This window comes from Pseudorasbora parva, chromosome 9 (assembly GCF_024679245.1).
Source record: "Pseudorasbora parva isolate DD20220531a chromosome 9, ASM2467924v1, whole genome shotgun sequence".
NCBI lineage: Eukaryota > Metazoa > Chordata > Actinopteri > Cypriniformes > Gobionidae > Pseudorasbora > Pseudorasbora parva.
In genome coordinates this window covers 15,118,639-15,145,495 of record NC_090180.1, presented here as the reverse complement: position 1 = coordinate 15,145,495, position 26,857 = coordinate 15,118,639, and the positions used below count along the sequence as shown (strand labels likewise).

At 38.6% G+C, this 26,857-nt stretch overlaps 1 protein-coding gene across 2 annotated transcripts in view; it reads left to right on the top strand.

The window, feature by feature from the left end:
• Positions 1–26,857, top strand: part of LOC137090221 (protein wntless homolog) — a 51,251-nt gene that overhangs the window by 10,727 nt on the left and 13,667 nt on the right. The window lies entirely within an intron of this gene.

The window sequence follows — 26,857 nt, the reverse complement described above, 5'->3', positions numbered from 1 at the left end:
AAAGAACAAAGTTCTCAAGCTATTCTTCTGGTGCAATCATTTTAGTAGCAAAATATGTCATCACTGTGTGAACATAATGTGTTCAGATCGCACTCAATTGCCACTCAATCTAAAGAAAACACTTTCGTCAACATGTTTAGCCACAGGACAGCAATTGTGAGTACATTTTCTGTCATCTTTGCATACATTTTATTTTATCTATAGCAATACTGAAAGTAGATCACATAACTAAACATGCGTCATCATTTTCAAATAATTTCCAGTCCACACTACAATGGGAAAACGGCATTTTCAAATTGATCCACAGTGTCTTCAAAAAGCTCAGTTTTACACCATGTGTACACCATCTGTGCTTTAAAAAAACCGCAGGACAAAAAGACATGTTATTGTGGATGGAAGGCCAAAATGTAGAGAGAAAGATGCATTTTCAAATGTATCTGGATTAGTGTAGACTAGATGTCTATTAATATTCAGCATATTAGACGGTTACAGGGGTAAATCAGTGATTTCAATTAGGAAGGCTCAGCCTCCAATGAGGGTATGATTAAAAAAAAAAAAATTCTAATTTAATATATTGTTAGGGGTTAACAGCTTATGACCCAGGACCAGTAGTGAAGAAATGAAGACAGAGTCAGGATTCCAATTAAATAAAAGAAAAATTTACTTAAGAATAGTTTGCAGTTTCAAAAGCAGAAGCCAGCTTCAAGTCTCACAAGGAGTTCGTAGGCCGCGCTCCCTCTCTCACAGTCTCGTTGCCTCGCCCTATCGTACATACAATTGTCCCAACAGTTATACCGTTTTCAAGGTCTTATCCACGTCATTACTGCGATGTGGATGGTTCTGATTGGCTCAGAGACAATGCACAGTCATGGTAAATTTCCACTCGAGTCAGTTAATCTGATGCACGTTTCCACTGACGTGTCACTTGTTGATGCTCTCACCCAGAATTAGGCCTGTAGTGACCTTCCAGATCTGGAGCAGGCGCCAGCTTGCCCAGAACAACAAGTCCACCCATCTCTTAGGGTGCCCATTGTACACCATTCTGATCTCTAACATAGAATATTGCGCACATACACAGATACACAGTCTCTCCAAGGTTGGAGCTGATTAAGCTCCAGTTTTAACTAGTTCTTACCAAAACATACTGATAACATGTGCTTTCCTTTAGTGAGAGGAACACACAATAGTACAGGCAATGTTCATCTTGAGTCTTTAGTGTTTCAGTAAAAGGAAATATAAAAGGAATAAAACATAATAAATTAAATGAAAGACAAATCCATATTTCATATCTGTAAGCCGGGCTAAGTGAGCAAACGCTGTTACTCCACTCCTGACATGTTAGGGGTGTGTGATACCTCCAAAATCCAAACACATGACCTTGTTGCCAGTGTTTAGTGACACATCACACATCTCTAGGCCAGACCCCCAGTCACTCCTCAGAGACCAAATATACACTTTAGAAAACAAGAAACTAAAACAAAATCATAACTGTAAAGAATCATTATAATAATATAGGTAATATAGGAAGATAAATATTAATTAAGGTTTTGATTATGAAGTTAATTAGGATATGAATATATACAGGTATATTGAAGCGGCAGTGGATTTCAAAATCCCCCCTTCACTCCCTCCTAAAGGCCAATTTTAGGGTCCCAATGACCCCCTAAAGTTGGTCTACCAATTTTAGGCCGCTTCATAATGTTCAATGCTCTCCCCTTTTTAGTTTATAATCTTTGAAAAAAAAGAAAATCTCTTTTCCCCTCAGGGATTTAACTTCAACCATTATTAATCTCATCTAATTTGGTTTTATCAATGGCTTGATTGATTACAATAAGCACATGTTCATCCTCAAGAGGACATACTACATTAGCACCCCATGTTAAATACCACCCCATTAGAAATACCAAGATATCTCATCTAAAATTAGGGATTTTAAATACACTTCTTTCAAACACAAACCTTTTTCATCTTCAAAACAATAGTGGTCCGAAATAAAAATAAACAAAATAAATAGGCATCATAATCCATCCAATTACATTTAGTCTCTGCATAAAACATCCTTCAGTTTACAGTCTACATGCATGTACCATCTTAATTACACATCCTATTCATTTCTTTCCCAAACATGTACATAACATCCATTTCATTCGCTTTTCGCTGATTTTACTCAAGAACCTTCTTGTTATCAATTATTTTCTTGTTATCAATTATTTTCTTGTTATTTTCATAACTCCATTTTCTTTTCCACATAGATTTCCACATACTCAAACCTTTTTGTTACACTTGCTTTTTCCATCAAATCCAGTTTTCACTCATGATAGCCCACATCATTTTTAACTTAAATGAACATAACCATAAAATTGTTAATGTTGAAAACTTCATCAAAATGACATAATTATCCATTTGTATTACATTCAACCAGCTTGTTCACATCTTTATCTTGTGACATTGTGCTTAATCATACTCAATACCAATTATTTTTCAAAATAACTTTTCAAACCCATGTTATTTAGTAAACCATTCAAAATCCATTCATTAGGGTTTCCTTTAAAGTAACATTTTTCTTTCAATGTCTTGTCCATTAAAACTCTTTAGGCGTAAGCTCCAAATGACCAAAATCTTAACCCTGTTGATTCATGTCATCTGGCAGTGATACTTCTCATCAGATCCTCACTAGCCTTCCTTTGCCACTTACACCAAAATTGTTATAATTTTACCAAGAATTTACAAATTTCCGTAATCTCCCATATTACTTCATAAGAAATCCAAATTTCTACTGTCATCATCAATTTCTTTAAAGCTGTTCTAAAATAATCTGTATTTTGAAAATCATTCATTGTTCAATATTAACTTAATTTGATGTAAAGTGTTCATAAATTATGTCAGAAGTTTTATTTTCACAACATTAATCTTTAGGGCTATGTCTCTCTCATTTTAACTTGTCAGATTATTCTTTATCAAAATAGTAAGTCTCTAGTGCAGATGCACCATGTGATCATTATCGTTTCAGTCTTATCTCTACTGCTCTACAGAAACCAAAATATTATTTTACTCATCTCCTAATCCCAGTCACACCGAAAAACTAAAAGTCACTTGCTCCTTTAACATTAATTAGACATTATTACTAGACATCTAATGTCCTGCATCCATTTAAGGGATGAAAAATAAAAAATTTTTTTAGAAGTTATCTTTTTGGCCGCCCTTCTGCCTTCAGAAATATGAGGGAATCTCTGGATAATTTAGATAGTGACTTCAGCCAATTTGTCACTGTCTCTGCCGTCAAGTTTCTAACATTTATGTTTACCATTTCTAATCAATTGAATATTTCAATTTAAACCCTCAGTTAAATTTGGACACGGGTTTTTAACCCATTAAGAAACGGCAATCTTTAACTTTATAATTCTACTTCAACTAATCCAGAGATTAATTCAAATCAGCATTATAAATGACAAAATTAGTCATAATTACCAGTAACGGACAGAGCTGGATACCAGTCCACTTAAAGCTCGTCCCATGTTCTGGATCATCTTTTCACCAGATTCCTTCAGAATTAGCAGTCTCTTTAAAAGTTGTCGTTTGCCTTAACCCATCTGTAATGATAAACACTCATTCCAGAGGTTAATGACCTCACACACACTATCAGGACAGAACAGTTTCACAAACCAACACATACAAAACATAAAGTGCAGTCATCAACAAACACGCCCATTAAACATATAACTATGAATTGCTCATTCTCAAAATTTGCTTTTAGTGTTTAACTAAAAAATATTTAAACTCAGTTCTTACATGGTTTCTTAACCAATTTTCAAATCATGTCTGTTCATTATTCCTTCATTTTTAGTGAAGTCAGCTGGGTTGTTTTGGTTCTGATATCATTGCTTTTGTTTAGTTTCAGCTTTAGCAGGACGATAACAGACAGAGCACCATTCCTCCTTCTCAAGCAGTCTCTCTCTCTCTTACACGGATAGTCTCTTATATTAAATTCATTAACCTTTAACCTTCACAAAGTTTATCCTTAAAGAATAAATTTGTATCAGAAATTTAAATGTTTAACTTTCCAATTAGAGCTATATAATCATCTCAAAATAAGTTATGCTATGAATTATTTTCTTCAAGTTACTTTAGTTAAATACCTTTTGTTATCCAGACCTCCTCTTTAAACTTCAACAGCTGTCCTTATCTTTAGACACCACCATGCCTTCAAATTCTCCTCTGCCATATCTAATGACCTGCAGGATTAAACTCATGATATGGAAATATTAGTTCAATATCACAGTTTTACTGATTCAGTTAATGCATTTTTGTTCTGGTCTCCACAAAAGTTAATGACAATCACCTCATGGTCTCAGCTGGCTCTTGAATGACCTTTACCATCATAACTTTCACTCAGGGTCTTCCCTGGCATTCACAAACAATGCGGTACTTGAGTGAGCGGTATGGAGGAGCCATTATTAGGGCAAGCCCTGCTGTGTCTTGTCTGGACTCTCGGCCCCTACAAACACAGCGTCCCCCCTTACTGATGCTGCTGGCCTCACAGACATCGGTTCAACTCTCATACACACCTCACATAAAACACCTCCCTTCTTGGAAGTGCCCAATGGCGGTGACCCCCATGTCTTAGGTCGTCCCCCGCTGGCCAAAAGAGGATCTTACCCGTCTTCGGCGAATCACCCTCATTCACATTGGTCATCGCTTGAGATCTTTGATCCTTAAAATGGATCAAATGTTTTTCTGGAGCCTTGGGGAAAGTGCATTCAAGAGTCACCAGAGCCATTTAGTCTGCTTACTATAGGTAAAACATGGAGACAGGTTAATCATAACACTATTTAATCACTGATACCATTTTACATCCTTCAAACCGCAACATATTAGTGCGTAGATTATACTCAGTGAATTTAGCCATAACAACTGTCCATTCAATTTAATGTCCTGCATGTTGACTCTGACCTGATCCATTGGTCCTGTGCATGGTGGCGGCTAAGATTAGACAAAGATGTCACTGGTCATAGAATAATTTATTTAAAAATTTCAGTTCATTAAAATTCTGTATTTGAAAACATCTTATACCTTTATTATTGCCCTCCTAATGGCACTTTCACTCTTTCTAACAAATCACTGTCTCTATGATTTTCAACTGATGCACTGTGCTTTTACTATAAATCTCATATCACCTAAGACACAGCTCAGATAACAGCATTGAGCTGGTTTTGAATGAGAGAGAGAGACTCTGAGTTATTCAGGATGGTTCACTGTGTTTTCATAAACTTTATACTACTCACACTAGCTCAGCATAAGATCTGGCTAGAAATTAAAATTGTTTTCAAATAAGACATCAAACATTTCCTTTAAACTCTATCCCTAGACAAAGATCACATTTTCCATTAATCATAATTTAATTTGTCTTTTGCCCATACAATTAATTTAGAAACTATACGTTTCTCAGATTAAGTCTCTGTTACTCCTGCAAGTTCGGCCATAGCACCAGAAATGGTGGGGGCCAGATTCAGATAAGCGAATTGTTTTATTACAGCTCAGCACCAGCTTATCTTTTGAAACTAAAACACCAACAATCTAGGGTTTTTAACATATTAACCCAATTTATCTTACAAACAGTGTTTTTACCAACATTCAGACAAATTAACTTTATCAGAAAAGAGGAACAGGAAGCACCTTTTTTATAAACCTGTCATTTAAACCTCTAATGTCACTGTTTATATATTTTCTCACCTCACATGTTTTTCGGTCATTGTCTTTAATTTTACCTCATAATTTTAATTAATTATCATAGATCTTTCCCTCAAAAATAATAACTAAAGTCGATAAATTCATATTTCATTATTTTGTTAGACAGAGTGTAAGCCATTTCTTTGTTACTTTCTTACTTTGTTTCATCTACAAAATTTAGTCTGATGGGCTGATTTGCCACCATTTCTACACCTTATGGGTGGGTGGTTACAGTTACGTTCAAAATGGCCCTGCTGACCACAATTAAAACTCTCTGTCATTTAGCAACTGGCATGTTTCAGTCTAGTTCCCAGTCTGTAAAACCTAGTTCACACTGCCCGATTTTTGCCCCGATTTTGAGTCGCCAACAGGTTTTGTGAAATCGCCGACAAATGCCCGAGATCACAGGCAAATCGGTGCTCGTGCACGCGAGTGACAATCACGCAGTATGAATGATCAAAGACGCGATCAGAGAGAATCGCCGACGAGTCGCCGACGCCGGTGAGATATTTGGCATGCTAAATATCTGGACCTGTCGGCGATTCAAACTCCTGCTGTGTGAACTGCATTCTGACTAAAAATTACACCGACAGCCAATGAGAGAGTGAGATACAGGGCAGCAGGAGGTTCAGGGACGAGTTATAGAGCAGAATTTCAGTATTTTAATAGATATATTTACAATTCTATCAAACAGAAACAAAGGCCAAACATTTGCACATCCAGCCACAGCAGCAGCACATTAAATAATTATTTATTTACCTCAAACTGTCTTTGCAGAACAAAATCCTGGCTCCTTTTCTTTTTCTCCACAAATCAGCGCACATACAATTTGAAGCAAACTTTGTGCAGTTTATCATTTTTAATAACAATTCCAAGTTTCGCGCGAGAACTCCGGTCTGACGCACGTGTGATCTCGCGTTGTTTACTTGTCACATCGCACGTGTGTTTGGGAAACACCGGAGAGCGAGAGAGTTGTCGGCGATTCTTCCTCTTGTTCAGTCATGCAGTGTGAACTCCTCTGTCGTCAAACCATCGTGCAGTGTGAACACAGCAGTGACTGAATGATACCCCAGATAGTCATGCAGTGTGAATAGAGCAGTGACCCGACGAGTTTGAAAATCGTGCAGTCTGAACTAGGCTTTAGGCGGTGCCTAAAGCAGCAGTCGCTCGGACAGTCAGAGAAGAGCGCGCAAGAGGGGAGGGGGCAGATAAGACTGGCTGCTCACACATCTTGGTGTTTTCGCTTTTTCAAAAACAATCTCAAGCCCTTTTTTTTCAGACTATATCTCAATTCCAGCAATTTCAGACAATTTATTACTTTTGGCAATTAGACTATACTATCCCTCAGTAATCTTCTGGGATTTTTCTTTCAGGGGTTAAACCCCACCCATTCTACAAATTCATTAATAAGCACTCTTTGTAGCCAGTCAAGTTGCTGTTTAACTTTTCAATCAGAATTAAAACCTTGCTGCCATGTTTTAATTTTTATATAAATATGTTCTGCAAATTTCTTTTAAGTGAGGGCTTCAGAGCAAAGCTAGTTACAGCGTTTGCTCTCTTTCATTTCAATATATATTATCAAGACTGTTCAAGTTACTGATCATGTCACAATTTATCAGCCATATATTAGTCAAAGTTCATACTCACCGAAACAGCAAGAGATGGAGGCGGCGATCTTTACCCAACACAGCTGTGGCTTCTGCGTGATGAAACTGCAAAGGACACTTGTACGAAAACGTCACACATACTGGTCCGTGCCAATTTGGGTCACAATTTTTATTTTACTCGGGATCGTTCCAGATGCATCCCTGGCAAACAACTCCTGAATCTATTTTAATTTTGTTTAACTAATAACTAATATTTTATTCCCTGACTGCCTGATTCTCTAAGTTCTAAACTCTAAGTTCGGGGTACCCCTGTCTGAGATGGAAGAGATGGAGCAATTTCACAATGTCTCCTGGACCTTACCAGTTGATCCAAGACGGCTCCTGTAGAGGACGTTACCTCTGCCCCGCAGGGCCTCCCCTTTATTGAGTCCGCTTCGTTGCACTGTCTGCTACCGTTTTTACCTATGCCTTCAGCACGTCACGATGCTCTCAGCGACTTCTTATACTATTACCCTTTAGTATAATTATGCCTCACTCTTCACCAGTCGAATGAAGCGAAGCACACTGCTCTCCTTCTCCAATCTCTTCCATTCAGACAACCCTAACCAAATAATTAAAGCTTTCTACTACCTTATTTGTTGTTTTGCCAGGGGTGTCACCAAGGAATGATTGCCCACGCATCCTCCACCAAAACTGTTAGGGGTTAACAGCTTATGACCCAGGACCAGTAGTGAAGAAATGAAGACAGAGTCAGGATTCCAATTAAATAAAAGAAAAATTTACTTAAGAATAGTTTGCAGTTTCAAAAGCAGAAGCCAGCTTCAAGTCTCACAAGGAGTTCGTAGGCCGCGCTCCCTCTCTCACAGTCTCGTTGCCTCGCCCTATCGTACATACAATTGTCCCAACAGTTATACCGTTTTCAAGGTCTTATCCACGTCATTACTGCGATGTGGATGGTTCTGATTGGCTCAGAGACAATGCACAGTCATGGTAAATTTCCACTCGAGTCAGTTAATCTGATGCACGTTTCCACTGACGTGTCACTTGTTGATGCTCTCACCCAGAATTAGGCCTGTAGTGACCTTCCAGATCTGGAGCAGGCGCCAGCTTGCCCAGAACAACAAGTCCACCCATCTCTTAGGGTGCCCATTGTACACCATTCTGATCTCTAACATAGAATATTGCGCACATACACAGATACACAGTCTCTCCAAGGTTGGAGCTGATTAAGCTCCAGTTTTAACTAGTTCTTACCAAAACATACTGATAACATGTGCTTTCCTTTAGTGAGAGGAACACACAATAGTACAGGCAATGTTCATCTTGAGTCTTTAGTGTTTCAGTAAAAGGAAATATAAAAGGAATAAAACATAATAAATTAAATGAAAGACAAATCCATATTTCATATCTGTAAGCCGGGCTAAGTGAGCAAACGCTGTTACTCCACTCCTGACATGTTAGGGGTGTGTGATACCTCCAAAATCCAAACACATGACCTTGTTGCCAGTGTTTAGTGACACATCACACATCTCTAGGCCAGACCCCCAGTCACTCCTCAGAGACCAAATATACACTTTAGAAAACAAGAAACTAAAACAAAATCATAACTGTAAAGAATCATTATAATAATATAGGTAATATAGGAAGATAAATATTAATTAAGGTTTTGATTATGAAGTTAATTAGGATATGAATATATACAGGTATATTGAAGCGGCAGTGGATTTCAAAATCCCCCCTTCAATATTGTTTGTATACTAGGCTAGGCATGAACAATACAGTAGGTTCTACACTACCTATCAAGTCAATCCCTGAATATTGATTTAATTTCTAATCACTTAAAATGCCAAGCTGATATTCATTACGAATATAGACAAACCTTATATTACTGTAATTGTCTAGATTGACAATATGAAGGTAATTTATATATATATATATATATATATATATATATATATATATATATAATTATTATTATTATTTTTTTTTTTTTAAATTTCTTCAATATAATATTTTAAACACCAATGTTTTAACTCTACATTTTTGCAGTAAAATTTACTTTAAAGAAAATCTACATTTCAAATTTTCGTTCATGGAGATTCTGTCACCTGGGGGTAAACAAAATCACTTTTAAAAATATGGACGACTCGACATCATCCGTTTCTGCTTGCCAGATTTGAAGCTTTCAGGTGGCCTGCACGGCGCTGACATCTTGGGACCGAGTCTGTGCAGTAGAGATTTCGGGACCGGAGTTGAGCAGTAGAGTGCAGGAAGTAGAGCAGGAAGTACAGTCGCGATATCAAAGGCCCGCCCACACTCTCGCAGATGCAGAACAATTAATTATGTTGGTGTGAAATAAACAGTTATGGAAATGTAGAAATTAAAGCTAAAGCTCCAATCTGCTCCCAAAAATTCCGAAAAAAAAGTCAGTTAGTGCCTCAGTGACAACTTTCACTCAGAGAAGAAGTCGATCTCAACTGTCAATCATGACGTCACACCCCCCGTTTTTATAGCATCAAATAACTAACTAAAACTAAACTTATTTTAAAAACGAACACTTGAAATGAAATCATTGTGATGATAATTGCCTTTAATGACAAACTTTGGGGAAAAAATATTTGAAGTGTAATTTTATTGTTTAGTTTCCCTCGCATCCATTAGAAAACACAGAGCTATACTGGGACTGGTCACCGGGGGGCGATCGAGGCACGAAAGCTTCAGTATCTGAGAGGGATACTGCAGGCTTGCTTTTAACATGAAAATGACATGAAAGTGCTGCTATAACCAGCAGATGGCAGCAGAGGATCGCTCATTAGTTCATTTGCACTTCTACTCCCTTTTATTACTACTCCCTAGAAATCTAAACACACCCTACTGGCAGCAAATCTAAATTGCAGCAAGTGTCGTCTATCAACCATCTCCATAGACTTGCGAGCTGGAAAAACCAAACTCTGGTCAGGCCAATCACATCGTGTATAAAGTTTGTGGGTGGGCTTAACATAAGGATGGCAGAGTTGCAGGGGTTCCGCTACTTGTAAACAAAGAAGGTGGCGAACGGCGGTCTTTCAAATCGGCTTTGGCCGCTACTCTGGAAGACTTGGAGTTAAGCTTTTCTTTGAGAAGAGAACAAAGAACGGCACTGTGATGTGTTCAGAGTTTTGCTGACCGGATACGGCGAAAGTTCAGTTATCAACTAGCTCCGCTTCACGTTGCTCTGGTTGGTTGTAGCACTATCCAATTGCGTGCAGAGGGAGTTTGAAAGACAGCCATTTATCCCGCCCCTCTGATTGAGCCCTGTGAGTTCCCAGACCAAACATCTTGAACCTTTTATAGAACCCAAGAAACTTTTATGGTTCTTTTTGTATTTTTTGCTTTTAGATTTACTATAAAATCAGTATTATGACAAATTTAAGCTGTTTTATTGTACTGAAGTATAAAGTATAGCAAGAGTAGGAATCTCAAGTCACAAAGTCTTATGATAAAATAGATGAAAAGAACATAAAAATAGTAATAATTAGCCCAGAATTTACAGTGGATAGGAAACCATCTTTTATTGCTCCTGCATCATATTATGTAAACTGCATTTATGACAAAGAACTACACGGATATTATAACTATCTATAAATGGTTGCACACACCCTGATCCTCTGGCTGGTACTGCAGATTGAGGAACACGCTGAATAACGTAGACTGAAATACGGAGATGAGTCGAAGCCTGCCGCTGTTTTCATATATGAGGGCTGAGGCGATCATGGATTAGTGTACATATTACGGAGTACATTTTTAGGGGGTTTGGTGGAAAGCTCTTCTAATATGGCCTGGTGTTGCACCTGGACTGTTAAATTCCATTACAATTTCCTATTTAAATCAAAGTTCTTCTTGACAGTTTCTCTTTTATTTTTCAAGTTACCGTGTCTTTGTTTAAACCTGACTGGTTCCAGCCATGTAGACTTACATAGTACTGTTGCCATTTAAAATCATCTGGTTGTGGGAGGGTGTGGATCTGGAACGGCTCCAAATCTGCCCTTTCGAAGACGGGATTAAGCGGATAACACCGGCCACTAATGAAGAGCCATTGTCGAGCTAGAGCAGTCTGGGAAAGTGAGCGGCTCTTTGTAGCAGCAGGAGCACCTTTTGGCTATTCATGTCTTGAGAAATGTAGGAGGGGTCTTTTTAGTTTCTTAGCACATTAACTGCTAGTGTGACTGCTAGCCACCATGCTCCAGCTGTTATACTCCACCCTGAAGCACGTGCTTGTGCATAAGCCAGGAAAAAAATTAATGTTTTGTTTGTTTGGCACAGTGTTCTCACTATAAATATATTTTTATCGCAGGTCATTGCATTATGCATTCAGCACTTGAAAAAAACTTTTGTTGTTCAGGGTTTTGTTGCAGCATCTGGAATGTGCTCTTCTAGAAGATCCTCCTCAGCCAGATGTTATGTGTTTACCATGAGTCTTGTGTGATCTTCTGCCAGAGCAGTTTCTCTCTCTGTGTCCTGTTCTCAGAGCGAGACCTCACAGACTGTCGACAGTCTCTTCTAATAAGGTCCTAGCAGGGATTCATTGGCACTCAGCATTCACCCATCACAGGCATACTGTGCAATTTTTGGAAAGTCAATTAATTCTGAAAAAGTAACATTGTACAGGAAAGACAAAGAGATGGGCATGCTACTGCTGCTTCTAAATTACAGATGGCTTATGGGTAAAGACACCAAAGCAAAGTAACTTCTAAAACTTAGTACACAAACTATGGCCTGCCTGACTGCACTGCTGCATGACATTCAAATCAATTCACATTTATTTCTATAGTGATTTTCACAGTACATGTTATTTCAAAGCTGCTTTACAGAAAAATGCATGTTTCTACAGTTTAATTTAGAGTAATCGGTTATGAGATACCAAAATTATGACTTCGATACGATACCAGACTAAAATATCGATATATCGATACTAAATTGATACCACAGTAAAAAAAAAAAAAAAGATAAGATGCTTAATATGACAACAGAACTTGTTATTATTCATTGTTATTTTTTTACTAAAAATTAATGTGGCCAGCATGTTCCTTAGGGTTGGGCATCGTTTTGATTTGAACAATTATTGATCAGTTGATCAATTACTATTAAAATTATCTCAATGTATTTTTTACAATGGGGTAATTGTGTTGCAATAGCTTACACACAGCAAAAGAAAGCTTGATTTTGAATGGTAAATTGAATTTATAAAGACGAGTAAACAGTAATAAAATAAGGACAAATAAACAGATTACAAACAATAGCACAAATAAATGCAATAGAATAGAAGATACAAATTAAATGGACTGCTTTATTTTTTCAGGTAGGTCTAACATTCAGCTAAAAAACTGAATAAAAAATGCATAGTTATTACATTTAAAACAACATTGGATAATGTTCTTTGGAAAAAAAATTCAATAGCCTACAGATAAACTATTAAAGTTACACAAGTTGATCAGTCAAGAGCAGTGTGATCGTTTGTCTTTTTGTAGGTTGAATAACAAATGACTGCGGTCCCTTTAAGACTAACGGACGCATGGATCCTAAAAACTGTTCCTGTTACTTGTTCTTCCTGAACTGTTTGCGACTGTGTTTACGTTAATACTCTTCCAGATGTGCACTGATAATTCTTTGAGTGTATTTGACCAATAATATGCTGGAAAAAGAAGCAAATGTTTGCACTTGTATCATGTCAGAGGCGGCTTTATTACGGTAGGCTATGTATGTGCGCTTCAGATGTGAGCACGAAATCTGCGGGGATTAGTAGAATTAATTTATGTGCAATCCCGCGCGAAATTCAGACCGATCACACACTAACACTAACACACTGTCATGAGGAAAAAGTCCAGCAGAACGCGCGCTCGCCGTGCTCAGAGGTTAACCGGGCTGAGTGAGAATGCAAGTGTGTGTCAACTCGCTTTCGGTCGGAGAGGAGAGCGCAGCTGGTATCGATACTGTAAAAACTAAGATTCGTATCGTTTCAGATATTCCAGTATCGATAAATATCGAAATATCGATATTTTTGACAACACTAGATGTGAGTGTGTCAGAGTGTTGTCCATCAAAAATGTACAGTTCTAAGATAATACAAATAATTCAGTTAGCTAATGTCCTGTAGTAATTGCATGAATGCGATCATTGTTTCTGCCTAAATGAATATAAGCTGTGATCATAAATGATTACAATATTTAGAAAGTGTGGCAGTTGTGTATGTTAATTCAGAGTTGGCGTTCTCGCCGGGGATTGGCATCATCTTTTCACAGGTCATTCTCAGAATGCTGTTCTGCAAACATTTTTGTTTGTTTTATGCAACAAATTGTTAGCCTGACAAGCCAGACCCACATCAAGATGTTTGGTCTGGAAACTCACCATTGACAGAGCTCAATCCGAGAGGCGGGATAAACGGTATAGGCTCAATATCCCGCCAATTTAATTGCAGTCAAGCATAAAAAAATAACCATGAATCAAAATTTTAAAAACACATGTGAAAATATAATGCACAAAACTGAATAATCAATGCAGAATCACAAACAATGTGGTCATAGAAATACAAATAATAAGGGTGAGTCAAACATTTAAACAAGTTTAAAATTATATTGCTCAACTGAATCATGAATTCAAAATGATCTGAAATGCACACAAAATCATGTTTTCTGCTAGCCTGGATGCCAGCCGAACGTAGCCCCGCCCACAACATTTTTAGGTCGGGCAATTCGGTCTGGCATCGCTCCATAGAGGAGTAATTATCCCCGAACAGAAACTGTTCGGACCAATGAAATCATCAGGGTGGGCTTTAGACGATGACAGACAGATGATAAACAGGAACGTAATCATGCACGTCATCAAAGGGGCTTGGATTATATTTACTCGAATCCTAAACGGAGAGCTTGTTTGTACAGTCTTGTTCAAAATAATAGCAGTACAATGTGACTAACCAGAATTTAAAAAATTTTTAAAAGTCACAAAAGGTTTTTAGTATATTTTTATTGCTACGTGGCAAACAAGTTACCAGTAGGTTCAGTAGATTCTCAGAAAACAAATGAGACCCAGCATTCATGATATGCACGCTCTTAAGGCTGTGCAATTGGGCAATTAGTTGAATTAGTTGAAAGGGGTGTGTTAAAAAAAATAGCAGTGTGGCATTCAATCACTGAGGTCATCAATTTTGTGAAGAAACAGGTGTGAATCAGGTGGCCCCTATTTAAGGATGAAGCCAACACTTGTTGAACATGCATTTGAAAGCTGAGGAAAATGGGTCGTTCAAGACATTGTTCAGAAGAACAGCGTACTTTGATTAAAAAGTTGATTAGAGAGGGGAAAACCTATAAAGAGGTGCAAAAAATGATAGGCTGTTCAGCTAAAATGATCTCCAATGCCTTAAAATGGAGAACAAAACCAGAGAGACGTGGAAGAAAACGGAAGATAACCATCAAAATGGATAGAAGAATAACCAGAATGGCAAAGGCTCAGCCAATGATCACCTCCAGGATGATCAAAGACAGTCTGGAGTTACCTGTAAGTACTGTGACAGTTAGAAGACGTCTGTGTGAAGCTAATCTATTTTCAAGAATCCCCCGCAAAGTCCCTCTGTTAAAAAAAAGGCATGTGCAGAAGAGGTTACAATTTGCCAAAGAACACATCAACTGGCCTAAAGAGAAATGGAAGAACATTTTGTGGACTGATGAGAGTAAAATTGTTCTTTTTGGGTCCAAGGGCCACAGGCAGTTTGTGAGACGACCCCCAAACTCTGAATTCAAGCCACAGTACACAGTGAAGACAGTGAAGCATGGAGGTGCAAGCATCATGATATGGGCATGTTTCTCCTACTATGGTGTTGGGCCTATTTATCGCATACCAGGGATCATGGATCAGTTTGCATATGTTAAAATACTTGAAGAGGTCATGTTGCCCTATGCTGAAGAGGACATGCCCTTGAAACGGTTGTTTCAACAAGACAATGACCCAAAACACACTAGTAAACGGGCAAAGTCTTGGTTCCAAACCAACAAAATTAATGTTATGGAGTGGCCAGCCCAATCTCCAGACCTTAATCCAATTGAGAACTTGTGGGGTGATATCAAAAATGCTGTTTCTGAAGCAAAACCAAGAAATGTGAATGAATTGTGGAATGTTGTTAAAGAATCATGGAGTGGAATAACAGCTGAGAGGTGCCACAAGTTGGTTGACTCCATGCCACACAGATGTCAAAGCAGTTTTAAAAAACTGTGGTCATACAACTAAATATTAGTTTAGTGATTCACAGGATTGCTAAATCCCAGGAAAAAAAAATGTTTGTACAAAATAGTTTTGAGTTTGTACAGTCAAAGGTAGACACTGCTATTTTTTTGAACACACCCCTTTCAACTAATTGCCCAATTGCACAGCCTTAAGAGCGTGCATATCATGAATGCTGGGTCTTGTTTGTTTTCTGACAATCTACTGAACCTACTGGTAACTTGTTTGCCACGTAGCAATAAAAAATATACTAAAAACCTTGATTATTCTGGTTAGTCACATTGTACTGCTATTATTTTGAACAAGACTGTATATGCATTCACCTTCACAATTTCTCTCAAAGATGATGATCAGGTTGGGTAAGTACTCTGTGTATCAATATATTCTTTAATTTTTTTACAACACCGGCTAAGATCGTTTATTCCAGAGCGTGTGCAGACAGGGTTGCCAAGTTTTTACAACAAAATCCGCCAACTACTAGCCCTTAAACAATAGCTTCTCGGGGCGTTCTCCGCGGGAAAAATGGTGTTTGGGGGGTAAAATGTGTTATTTTGGCAAGATTGCCTGTTAAAATTCGCACTCATGGGTCTATATTTCACATAATAGTCGCTCAACCCATGGACATATAAAACAACCGCGGAAAAAAAACGCGGACTTGGCAACACAGTAGTTGAGCTCTGTCTGTTGACATTTGGCAATGCGTCGCTTTGTTGCTCTGATTGGTTGTAGGTCTATCCAACTGATGTCTTTCCTGGTTCGGTTGAAACGCCTCATAATCACAGCCCAATGGAGCAGTATCAGACTCATATTCTGACTAGAATTGAGTATGACCACGTCAGGCTAGTTTTCTGCTCTTATTTTCATTTTTTTTGTATGTCTGTGGTCTTTTCTCCTTTGCACTTTTCTCCTTGTGACACACTGATTTAATGACAGAGATTCAGTACTTCCTCCACCACTGGTGTTAGAGAACTCGGCTGGCTGAACTGAGCGACCAGCGTCTGTAAGCACCCAGTCATGATCACGTTCATTTGACTGCTTTAATTGTGAGAATCCCCCTAAACATCTATCATACAAAATAATAGAATCCTAAGATTACATTCATAACTACAAAATAATGCATTTCCTTGCCGATACAGTGATAGAGAGTTATACTCGTAGCTGAAGTCAACAGTGGCTGGCTGAATTGAGCGGCACGAGACGAGTCTGACGTCAACTTCCCTCTTCCATTGATTGGCTACGGAATGAGCTGTCAATCTAGAAATAGTGGACCAATGGTAATGCTAAGACCCGCCCCCAATTTACATGAAACTCGAACTGCAACATTTGGAAATGCAAGCACAGAATGTGAAAACGAGCAAAGGAGAAAAGAGCACAGGCATACAAAAAATGAAAATAAGAGCAGAAAACATGATTTTGTGTGCGATTCAGATATTTTTGAATTCATGTTTCAGTTTTGAGCAATATCATTTTAAACTTGTTGAAATGTTTGACTCACGTTTATTATTTGTATTTCTATGACTGCATTGTTTGTGATTCTGCATTGATTTTTCAGTTTTGTGTGTTATATTTTGACATGTTTTTTTTAAATTTTGATTCATGCTTATATTTTTATGCTTGACTGCAATTCAATTGGTGGGAAATTGAGCCCATAAACGGTTGTCTTTCAAACTACCTCTGCACGTGATAGGATAGTGCTACAACCAACCAGAGCAACGAAGGTGAAACGGAGCTTGTTGATATATTAAACATTCGCCGTGTCCGGTCAGCAAAACTCAGAACACATCTTCCCTTCTTAAGAATGACTTCAGTGCCGTTCTTTGTTCTTTTCTCAGAGAAAAGCTTAACTCCAAGTCTTCCAGAGTCGCGGTCAAAGCTGATTCGAAAGACCACCGTTCGCCAGTTTCTGTGTTTACTAGAAGCATGCAAGCGCAACTCGGCCCACTGACTCAATACACATTGGCCCTCATTTATCAAAAGTGCGTACACCAAATTTCCAGCGTACACCCAAAACCACTGTGACTTTGAGATTTATCAATATGGAAGTGGCGTACGGCACGCTCATCCTACGCCAGCTCAGGAGGTGGTGTACGCATGTTTTGAGTTAGTGCGAAAATGAGCAGAAAAACAATTCCTAACACCACAAAACGCACGGACAAAGATAAAAAAACAACAACCTAATTCTAAACTTCAGAGTTTATTTTAGTGCAACATGGACTTCAATGATTAATTTGTGTGACTTTACCAAAGCATTTGATTTGTAGGCATATGTATTCCTCCAGTTGCGAGCCTGTGCGCTTTACCTGACGTTTCAGGGTTAGGCCCGGCAGCTGCGCACGGACTGGGACTGAAAATAATTCAGACTGACAAAATAATAAAAATGACATTCTTCTTCTTTTAAATAATAATAATAATAATAAAATAAATAATAACGACGTTCTTCTAATAAGAAGAAGAATCTTACATATTGTCATGCAATTATTAATGTGAATGAATGGTACTCCACATCACATCATCATCCCTATGGTACACCCCAATACATGTGACGTAATACGAAATTAAATGCTAATTGTTTCAAAACATGTGCTGTAAAATAATGCATTGTGAATGTGATAGGTAATTTATCAGCCAAACAGCTATTTAATCTGCTGGAGTGCCCTTCTCAACCTCCACACTATTAACAGTACTCATAATTTGGGTCCATATTTTGTTTTTGTGGTGTAAGGCCGCCCAAATCGTCCCAATGGAGGCTAACGATCGGCGGGTGAAGTTCGCTGCGCGTTCGTCTTTTCAGCGGGGAAAAGGGGATTTTATTCCAATTCCTCTTAATCTGACTCCATTTAATTATAATTTATAATTTAGGTTAGAATGCCAATTGGTTATTTGGTCATTCATTTTTAATAGTTTAAGTACACATTTAATTATTCCGTTTAACCCTTTGTTGAAATTATACCCAACCTGAATAATTCCAGAGCAAGTCAGAATCCATCAAAGTGTAACAATTTATTTAACAGTCAGGTAAATGTATAAAGCCAATTACATAGTCAATTCAAAGGTAATCCATATATAACATCAAATAGTCTGAAGTAAAGAATGAAATGTATACCTGACTTCTGAAAACTACATAATGCTGGCTATTTTGAGACATCCAACATTATGGGCTGACCGGTTTAAAGTGTCAAGCCTTGAGCTCTTTGCAACATTTCCTTAAATACCCAGAAACAAATGCACAAACTCTTTCAAATGTAAACACGAGTGCACAATGGGAATTTGCATTGATCAAGACTTGTATTGATCCAAAGGCCAAATGGCTGAAAGCCACACCCACCATACACCAAGGAAAGATATCTTTAAACCCTTAAAACATTTATGATGTTCTAGTTTACTTCTGTGGAGTAGAGATATTTGTACCAGTCGCACTGAGACATTTCAAACGATATCAAACACATATAATACTGCAGAGCTGCCAACTTTTCAAAAAAACTTAGAGTGAGATTTGGTGGTGCCAACCAAAATGTTGCCGTACAAAGCAAAAATTGCAAAAAATAAATAAACAAATAAATAATAATAATAGCTCTCTCTATATATGCATCTGCATTTAAATGGGGTACTATTGTTTGTTTGTTTTTTGCATCTATATGGCGGTTTGTATACATCCTATAGACACACACAATTTTAAAGCACTAGCTATAGAGACAGTGGCGTAACTTAGTAATGACGGATCCAGTGAGGGTATGACAAAAATGGTAAAACTTTAGTTTAGGGTCCAATTCTATATTAGGATATTGGCTGTTTTTGCTACTTATAAATCAAATATTAAGGCCTTATTCTGTATAGGACCTACATCCCTTAATCATAATAAAGGCACAGTTTTATAATCACTGAGATTCCAAATGTGAGGTAGTTAGGGGGGTTCGGGGGCATGCACCCCCGAGAAAATTTTGATTTCTATGATCTACATATGTGCATTTTAATATGTTCTGAAGACCAAAAAAATTTGATAACAATAGCTTAAAAACCATGTCAAGGACAATTTTCGTCAGTGAAGAAAGTAAATCTGGATTTATGTTTTATGAATCATTTTTGCAGACACGTTAATTTATTGAAGGCTACTGGGAAAGGTGACTACGTTTATTAAATTAATTCACAATATGCACACATTCATTAGGCTACTAATCTTATGCCCAATACAGGCAGAAAAAAACTGAGCTATTTAATTTACTCAAGGCAACAATGGAATTGATTTAGACCATTTTAGTTGGCCGCCCATGATTCAGACCAACTAAAATCAGTAGCTTAGTTTGGTATAGTTCTTTTTGCGTGCATCTCTCTCCAACACACACAGAGATTCGCGATTGCACTGGACACGTTTTAAGTGCAGGCATATTCTCTGAGTGAGCCCAGAGAAAAATCTTCCAAGTGCAGCGTATCTGAGAGCGCACGCAGAGTTCTCGCGTACGAGCAGGGAGATTCGCTCTCGGCACATTACATTCCGCGCGCGAGAAGAGAGAAATTTGCGCTCGCGCATTATATTCCACGCGCGAGCAGAGAGATTCGCGCTCGCGCACTACATTAATGTACTTTCGCGCTGCAATAATGCGCTCTCGACGGGGCCTCCCAAGATAAGGCGGGGCCCTAGGCGACTGGCTCTGATTAAGAGTTGCTCATCAGGTAGATCTATAGATAAACTTATCTTTCAGGCATTTGACCGACAGGGTTGACACTTCAGCGTGAGAAATAAGGGGTGTGGCGTGTGAGCGTGTGAAACCAATCAAATGCGTGTGTCTCACGGCCAATGCGTGAGAGTTGGCAGCTCTGATACTGCATTGTGAGGATTGACATTGTAACAAAGAGATTTCTGGTGCATTTCAGGTGATCTCAAGTTTGTGGGAGCAGTAGTTTGGGGGAAGTTTCATGTGAAAGGAAAGGCATGTAAATTAGAGTCATTCATAGATGATTCACTCAGTGTGATGTCGTCTCGGACAGAGACTCTAACTCTATGAATAAGCTCAGATGCTAATTTCCTTTATTTTCTCAGAGAGTCCTTGTTCTTCATTCAGACATTTCGGCATATACTAGTTTTTTCAGTCTTACAGTTCCACCTCTTGATCCCAATGGGTCAAACTCTGGTGGTCCTATGGGATCACTGTTAGACGTTGGTTAGACGTTGGTTCAATCCTTGAGATGACGAAATTGTCTTAGCAGCTGCAGAGCCCTTTGGAAGGTTCTTTGTTCACCTGCAGGACACCGTCTTACCAGGTGTGTGTAGCTTGAGTTTAAGCTGGTGGGTGAATGTGTTCAGGTGTTCTACCTGTGGTTCAGCACAGCATGTTCATAGAGTCAGTCTCGGACCTTGGTGAATGTTCAGTTAACGTGTCACTTCTTCATGGGGAAGCTTCTGCTTCTGCACCTTCCCCGATAATCTGACTCTCCTTGTGTAATTCTCACACCTCCAATGGTGTGGTTCACTGGGTAGATTTCAATGGGTGGAAGGCTTCTCCGTAGTTGACACCTGAAAAGAGTCTTAATGTCCACTTAACGACTGAACACTGATGAACTTAAAGCCATAGAGAAATGCATAAGAACATACAATGCAAGAAAACAAAAATAAAAAACAATGTGGGTTCACGTCAGCAGTGCGATTGGTACACCTTCTCTCAAGTGTTTTTTTAAGGTCATAATTGGTGGGGTGGTATTTAATCACCTAATTCTTCACTATCACTGTGATAAAGTGACAGCGGAATTTAAGTATTCTTGGTCTGGATTACCTAAGGAAATGTAGCAAAAAGTCAGTGCAGTTTATATATTTAAATAGATGATATGCATATAATAATAACATCATCAATAATATTCAATATTCAATCACAATTATGAAGATATACATATATATATAATAACCACTGTGTGTGTTCAGGAATCTTCCAATGCAATTAAGGCAGATCTAAATATGTTTAGTCATACAATAATGGAGATTGTGTATTCCTTGTCACAGTGTGTGTGTGTGTGTGTGCGTGAGTGTGTGCGTGTGCGTGTGAGTGTGAGTGTGTGTGTGTGTGTGAGAGAGAGAGACTTTGAGAGACTGTGAGAGAGTGAGTGTGTGTGTGTCTGTGTGTGTGTTTGTTTTTGGGAGATGGGTGGAGTCTTATCAATAACAATCTGTGTTGCAAAATTTAGTTCCAGTGCTACACTGGGAGGTCATTTTGTGAAGTGTGAATGGCCCATTGTAAGGCCGCCCGAATCGTCCCAATGGAGGCTAACGATCGGCGGGTGAAGGGCGCTGCGCGTTCGTCTTTTCAGCGGGGAAAAGGGGATTTTATTCCAATTCCTCGTTAATCTGACTCCATTTAATTATAATTTAGAATTTAGGTTAGAATGCCAATTGGTTATTTGGTCATTCATTTTTAATAGTTTAAGTACACATTTAATTATTCCGTTTAACCCTTTGTTGAAATTATACCCAACCTGAATAATTCCAGAGCAAGTCAGAATCCATCAAAGTGTAACAATTTATTTAACAGTCAGGTAAATGTATAAAGCCAATTACATAGTCAATTCAAAGGTAATCCATATATAACATCAAATAGTCTGAAGTAAAGAATGAAATGTATACCTGACTTCTGAAAACTACATAATGCTGGCTATTTTGAGACATCCAACATTACGGGCTGACCGGTTTAAAGTGTCAAGCCTTGAGCTCTTTGCAACATTTCCTTAAATACCCAGAAACAAATGCACAAACTCTTTCAAATGTAAACACGAGTGCACAATGGGAATTTGCATTGATCAAGACTTGTATTGATCCAAAGGCCAAATGGCTGAAAGCCACACCCACCATACACCAAGGAAAGATATCTTTAAACCCTTAAAACATTTATGATGTTCTAGTTTACTTCTGTGGAGTAGAGATATTTGTACCAGTCGCACTGAGACATTTCAAACGATATCAAACACATATAATACTGCATTGTGAGGATTGACATTGTAACAAAGAGATTTCTGGTGCATTTCAGGTGATCTCAAGTTTGTGGGAGCAGTAGTTTGGGGGAAGTTTCATGTGAAAGGAAAGGCATGTAAATTAGAGTCATTCATAGATGATTCACTCAGTGTGATGTCGTCTCGGACAGAGACTCTAACTCTATGAATAAGCTCAGATGCTAATTTCCTTTATTTTCTCAGAGAGTCCTTGTTCTTCATTCAGACATTTCGGCATATACTAGTTTTTTCAGTCTTACAGTGGGCGCCTTTAATCCCACTCTTTAAACTCTCAAATAAAACAATTTCGTTTTTTTCCACTTCCCTGGTGATGGGCGCGTCTCAATCACCTCACTAGTTCAGTAGTCAGGACACTGATCAGGGAGTAAGCCCATTGACTTTGTTTCCTAATCTGTGCCCTGACTAGTGAGATGATTGAAACGTGCCCGATCTCCATGTCGGAGAAGTTTCGCTTCTTTGCCGTCTTCCGTGTGTCCATGGCGTAAAATGAGGGCGTGGGGGAGGCGGAGACTTGAATATATAGGGGCGTGTTATTCTAATGACACGTATTCCCATTTATCAAGGGCAAGTATTGCGTACACCTGGATTGCAGAGGTGCGCACAGCTTCATAAATCAGGTGGTGAGAGGAGTGTAAGCATAATCTTACGCCAACATATACGCCCGTTTCTACGCAAGATTGATAAACGACCAGAGTTTGGTTTTTACAGCTCAGAAGTGTATTGAGAGTTGCTAGACGACACATGTGGCAGATTAGATTTGCTGCTGCTAGGGTGTGTCTAGATTTCTAGGCTAACAAATTGTCAGAATCTAGAAAAAATAGCTAGAACATTCTCATGCTGGTTAAACAGAATTTTGTATTATTTATAATTATAATAATATACATTTATAGATTTGGATTAGTTTAGATATAAATTAATGCATGTCCACTCCCCAAGCCATGTATATTATTTTATTTGTCCTTTTACCAAAAATGCACCTTATATTTAAAAAATCTGTTACAAGACGTGTACAGAATCCCTTGATAAGTCCTGTATTTCTACTTTCCGTCTATTCTGATAAATCTCACAACCATTACCTGGATTAGCAGCCAGGTGCGGTTGTAAAGTTTTGATCATCACTGAAGCATAGGCCCTCCAAAATGTTTTTTTTAACTGCCAAATTAAAATGGATAAGCAAGCATTCTTTTAGCAGTTAGGAAGCTAACAATCAAATGTGTGCCAAGTAAACTAGATCTGGCAAATGCGATGTTCTCATTCAACTAATACAAATTCAAATGGGATACTACTCATCACAACAATGAGCGTTAGGGTGTATTCCAGAAAGCAAGGTTAACTTACTGTCTCGCATACCCTGAACTCTCGGTTGATTAAAGGTGCACTATGTAGTATTTTTGCAGTAAAATGTTCAAATACCACTAGGCCAGTGTTATATATTTTGCTGCTCAGTAGCAGGTTTGGTTGCCATGGTTACTTCCATACCCTGAAAGTTACTTGCGTGAAAGTTGAGGTTATCTGCTAACTTACTCTTAAACATACCCAGGGATGTCACATAACCTGCTTTCTGGAATAGTAATTTCATGGTAGTTACCTCTCCTCTACTAAAACGCTGTATTGTAAATAACCGTCTGACTGACTGCAAGTCGAAAAGTGAAGGAGTAGGAGGAGCACAGTGAGTGGGCGGAGCCAAGGTGTTTGATTGTTTAAAATCATTCAAATTATGTAAACGACAATACTTAATAAATAGGAAAGCCTATTTTCAGATGTAAAGGTATGGAAGAGACAAGTTATCTTGAAAATAATTTGCTTATGCTCATGTTCTTGCAAACCTGTGACCTTTTTTCAGATTATGAAATGTGAATTTGAGCAATATTCTTATGTTAAAATCTAAAATTACAACAAAAAAACATAGTAAAAAATATGACTTTTGCACTGCATTTTAGAATAAGGATTGTGCAAGCAATTTCTATCTATTTCAGCATGACTCATCAGACAATGATTTTTTAGAAAATTTTACAGGCACACAGCACAACTTTATACATGATCCTGTCACCAGCCCCTCTGCTTCATTTTCCTTGAAAAGCCGTTGGCTCTCACTTTCTCATCTCTCTGGCCCCAAAAAAGGGTCTAGCAACGCCCCTGTCACCAGCCCCTCTGCTTCATTTTCCATGGAGTGCCGTTGGTTCTCGCTTTCTCATCTCTCTGGCCCAGGCAGCAACAGTTTGGCCGGTCTCCAGCAATAACACAGCTGTTGAAATGGCTTAGTCGCCGGGGTGATGTGCACTGCGCCCGGGCGGAATGTTTGTGTGCGCTAAGCTGACATTCAAAGCTCTTTGGCGCAGCCGTTCGTAGGTGGGGGCCACTGCAGACACACTGGAGGAGAGAGGACCGGGCTAATAATGTCTGCCGCTCTCTGCCTTTCTTTACCTCCTGCCCCTCCCCCCATAAAGCTCAGCCCTCCATGTCCAGGAATTCTCTTTAGTGCTCTCCAGCTTGTTTCATAACACAACAAGGATCTCTTTAGAGAGGTGAAGTGGAACACACAGGGCTGTGCAAAGCGATCTAAAGCACAGGCCCCTTTCCCAGCTACCTCCTGCTTTCCCAAAGCTGCTACCACATGACTGTCTAACACATTGACAAGCCCCATGCATTGCTTGAGTTTGAAACATTTATGGAAATGCCAGTTAGTGAGGTTATGATCGACTTGAATAGGGTGTCCATAGATTAAATGGCTCCCAAGTTACCTTGAGCTACTTTTAGCCACACAACGATGACAAGACTTCACGAGAATGGTATGAGCTGTCATAAGCCTGTCGTTTCATATGTCTGCATTTGGCCTTGTGCATAAATGTCTGCTGCTGTTCTTCAGTCAGCAGGGACTAATTTCATTTTTCCAGATGTAAAGGTATGGAAGAGACGAGTTATCTTGAAAATAATTTGCTTATGTTCATGTTCTTGCAAACCTGTGACTTTTTTTCAGATTATGAAATGTGAATTTGAGCAATATTCTGATGTTAAAATCTAAAATTACAACAAAAAAAACTTAGTAAAAAATATGACTGTTGCACTGCATTTTAGAATAAGGATTGTGCAAGCAATTGACTAAATATAACATCCACTTAGGGGCTTGATTCACAGAAATATACACACACACACACATACATACAGTGCCTTGCGAAAGTATTCGGCCCCCTTGAACTTTGCGACCTTTTGCCACATTTCAGGCTTCAAATATAATGATATGAAACTGTAATTTTTTGTGAAGAATCAACAACAAGTGGGACACAATCATGAAGTAAAACGAAATTTATTAGATATTTCAAACTTTTTTTAACAAATCAAAAACTGAAAAATTGGGCGTGCAAAATTATTCGGCCTCCTTAAGTTAATACTTTGTAGCGCCACCTTTTGCTGTGATTACAGCTGTAAGTCGCTTGGGGTATGTCTCTATCAGTTTTGCACATCGAGAGACTGAAATTTTTGCCCATTCCTCCTTGCAGAACAGCTCGAGCTCAGTGAGGTTGGATGGAGAGTGTTTGTGAACAGCAGTTTTCAGTTCTTTCCACAGATTCTCGATTGGATTCAGGTCTGGACTTTGACTTGGCCATTCTAACACCTGGATATGTTTATTTTTCAACCATTCCATTGTAGATTTTGCTCTATGTTTTGGATCATTGTCTTGTTGGAAGACAAATCTCCATCCCAGTCTCAGGTCTTTTGCAGACTTCATCAGGTTTTCTTCCAAAATGGTCCTGTATTTGGCTCCATCCATCTTCCCATCAATTTTAACCATCTTCCATGTCCCTGCTGAAGAAAAGCAGGCCCAAACCATGATGCTGCTTCCACCATGTTTGACAGTAGGGATGGTGTGTTCAGGGTGATGGGCTGTGTTGCTTTTACGCCAAACATAACGTTTTGCATTGTTGCCAAAAAGTTCAATTTTGGTTTCATCTGACCAGAGCACATTCTTCCACATGTTTGGTGTGTCTCCCAGGTGCTTTGTGGCAAACTTTAAACGACACTTTTTATGGATATCTTTAAGAAATGTCTTTCTTCTTGCCACTCTTCCATAAAGGCCAGCTTTGTGCAGTATATGACTGATTGTTGTCCTATGGACAGAGTCTCCCACCTCAGCTGTAGATCTCTGCAGTTCATCCAGAGTGATCATGGGCCTCTTAGCTGCATCTCTGATCAGTCTTCTCCTTGTATGAGCTGAAAGTTTAGAGGGATGGCCAGGTCTTGGTAGATTTGCAGTGGTCTGATACTCCTTCCATTTCAATATTATC